The 3,431-nt window shown below is 38.5% G+C and overlaps 1 non-coding gene across 1 annotated transcript; it reads left to right on the top strand.

Annotated features, from left to right (window-relative positions):
* Positions 1-361: 361 nt before the first annotated feature.
* LOC121064211 lies at positions 362-480 on the top strand. The gene has a single exon (XR_005816414.1). It is a non-coding gene; the product is annotated as a 5S ribosomal RNA (ribosomal RNA).
* The last annotated feature ends 2,951 nt before the right edge of the window (positions 481-3,431 follow it).

Below are 3,431 nucleotides of genomic sequence, written 5' to 3'. Positions count from 1 at the left end.
CTCAGGGAAGTGGACTGTAAAGTCGTTGGTTGCAGGTATAAGCATTCACTTGCCTACTCTGGAAGCTGGTGTTTTTTAAAGTAGATAGATAATGTTCCCTGATTCTTTACACAGCACTTTCCACCAGTCCAACAATTCTATTGTGGTTCTAGGCTGCAAATCTCAAACAGCCTGGTTCTGGAAGAAATGTTCATGAGTGGATGGTAGAGAAGAACAGGTGTAAATAGAGAATTGTGACACTTTGTTTCTTTTTCTTTCTTTCTTTTTTTTTTTTTTTTCCCCAAAAAATTGATTTTAATTGTCCTATAGAGTAACATTAAAGAACCTTGGTGTCTTAGTTATCCTCTTGCATATATATATTGCCTACGGCCATACCACCCTGGCAACGCCCGATCTCGTCTGATGTCGGAAGCTAAGCAGGGTCGGGCCTGGTTAGTACTTGGATAGGAGACCTCTTGGGAATACTGGGTGCTGTAGGTATTCCCCCTGTACTTGGCTCTGGTGAGGCCGCACATCGAGTACTGTGCACAGTTTTGGGTGGCTGAGGGAGCTGGGATTGTTTAGCCTGGAGGAGAAGAGGCTCAGGGGTGACCTTATCGCTCTCTACAGGTACTTTAAAGGAGGCTGTAGCGAGGTGGGGGTTGGTCTATTCTCCCACATGCCTGGTGACAAGACGAGGGGGAATGGGCTAAAGTTGCGCCAGGGGAGGTTTAGGTTGGATATTAGGAAGAACTTCTTTACTGAAAGGGTTGTTAGGCATTGGAATAGGCTGCCCAGGGAAGTGGTTGAGTCACCATCCCTGGAGGTCTTTAAGAGATGTTTAGATGTAGAGCTTAGTGATATGGTTTAGTGCAGGACTTGTTAGTATTAGGTAAGAGGTTGGACTGGGTGATCCTGGAGGTCTCTTCCAACCTAGACGATTCTGTGATTCTGTGATTCATATGACTCTGATATCCACACTGATCTTAATTAACCTGGTGAGAAACAAAAAAATAAATCTACTTAATGTATTTTGTATGCACATAATGAGTTGTACAGGGAAAAAAACAAACAAACAAAGAAAAAAAAAATCTTCCTATTCATCAGACTCCTTTTCACTTTGATATTAATTTCCTGTCTTTCAGTATATGATTAACATCAGATTAGTACCCTGTTCAATGGCAAGATACCTGACTAACTGATCTTCAAAGGTCATCTCATTGCCATATCCTGAATCTAAGATATGTTTATTTAACTCAATTCTCTATTTTCCTTTCTTGGTTAAGAATGCTGTCTTTAGCCTCATAATTTTTATTCCTGGATCTTGAACAGTCTCCCTCTTTTCCTTTGTGTCTGACAGAAGCTGTTGTCCAGGGCACAGTGTATTTCCCCATTACAAGTGCCATCCTGCACGTCAGCAGAAAGTTAAGAATAAAAACAGAATATTTCTTCTTATTGGGGGGAAAAAAAAAAAAAAAGTTGTTAAGCCTCTGCATTATGAGGATAGGCATTCCAAACAATACAGTAAGAAGCTATTCAGTTCTTCTTGTGATGTGTCTGCAACCTTAAAATTTGAATCCACTGAATATATTTTGAACTAGTATGCCTGTTTTTTTTCTTAATTCTGACTTTTGAACACCTCTCAGGAAAATATACAAAAGATGTATGATAGTGTTAGAGTCCTTGGATTTCAGCAAAAGTAAAATATACTTTTATCATAGTTGATGCTGTTGCCTATGAGCTAAAAAAGGTGTTATGTAACTGACAGCAAATGAAGGGAACAAGAACAAGGGAAGGCCTGTGAGCAGTCTTTAGGAAAGTGAAACTGAAGTGTCATATCCTTTCATTTAGAAAAAGACTTATTCTATTCAATATAATTATTTTGCCTTCAAGTTTTGATGAAGATGAGGTTGCTAGGAAACTCGTTCTGTTTTTGGCTGTGCCTGTGTAAATATGATGTAACCAATTTACACTGATGAAAGCTCCTGGACTGAAATAAGAACAGCTACAGAGTAGATTTGATGCTTGTTCATAACTAACCAATTGGAAATGTGTTATTACAAAAGAGACAAAACTCGATGACCAGTGGTTACTTCCTGGTCTCTGGGCAACATCTGGTACAAACTATGAAAATTAGATTTATGCCATCCTTGTAAATCCCTGATTCCTTTCCAGCAGAGCTGGATGAAATTCTTGGCAATTAAACACATATCCACTACTTGTATAATATTACTGAAGATTGTTTTTGAACAATGAATCCACATCTATGGATCTTATGGTTTGACTTTATCTGCATTTAATATTAGGACAGAAGTGATAATTCTCTTTGTTGTAGGTTCTAAAGGAATGATGATAAATACTGTCTCTCTCTTTGAACCTATGCTGCGTTTGGTAGCAATACCTGAATACATGCTTACTTTAATGGTTCAGCCTGCATACACAGGTTGTGCAAATGCTGCTGAGACTGAAATACTCACTGTGCATATCCATGCAGCATTTTAGTAGGAATTTGCTGAGTTATATATATATATACATGACAGTTATACCACACTTTTTGTGTTTTAACATCACCAGCCATGCCAACTGTGTGGCCATCGTAGCTCTGCACACACCCTTGGACCTATCCCAATAAGTTTTGTATAAAACAGTCTCTTAACTGTACTATAGTTCCTGCACAACTATGCTGCACCATGGGTGTCAAATCATGTCTGTGAGCAGATTTCATCCATCCAAACCTATCACAAGAAATAAATAAAGACTCAAGAAACATGCCAATTTCTGTTATATCAATGACAATGATGGAAATGCAGACTATCCTGATAGCAAAACTGCTTCTGTCTTCTCCTCAGGCGGTGTGCTAGATCATAGCTTTGGACTAGGCCAATCTTCCTTTAGTTGATCAGGGACAACTAGCACTGACTGATGATTATAGACTGTCCTCCTTAGCTGGTATGAAAAACTGCATGAAAAGAATCATCTTCAACAGGGGACCTTTTTCAGAACATCCAAGCCTGTGCAACTCTCCCTCACTTTTATTTAGTCAATTTTTACCACAAGCAAAGAGGCTCTGCAAGCAAAATAGAAATAACTGGAACATTTTTTTAGTGTTTTGCTGAGTAGTGAACACAGCAATATAATATATATGTTAGATTATGTATATGGTAATATTTTGGCGAGAGATATGGAACTAAAATTCAAAGTCGTATGTACAAAAATCTTTTTTTTTTTTTTTTTCTTCTTTATTTACAGTTTTGGTGCAGATGGTAATCAAGGCTGTGCCTTTATACACATCCAGTGCACTTAAGACATGAACTCTATGGCTGGTCCAGGAACTCCACAAGTTATCTGCATAGATGAAACACTGGCTGGTTCAGGACAATGAATTTCACTTGAAACTGGGAGATTGACCCAGCTCCTAGCCACCTTCACAATTAAGTATTTGACTGATTGTT

Source organism: Cygnus olor, chromosome 1, assembly GCF_009769625.2.
Source record: "Cygnus olor isolate bCygOlo1 chromosome 1, bCygOlo1.pri.v2, whole genome shotgun sequence".
In the NCBI taxonomy this organism is placed as follows: Eukaryota; Metazoa; Chordata; class Aves; order Anseriformes; family Anatidae; genus Cygnus; species Cygnus olor.
This window is presented reverse-complemented; position numbering and strand designations above follow the sequence as displayed.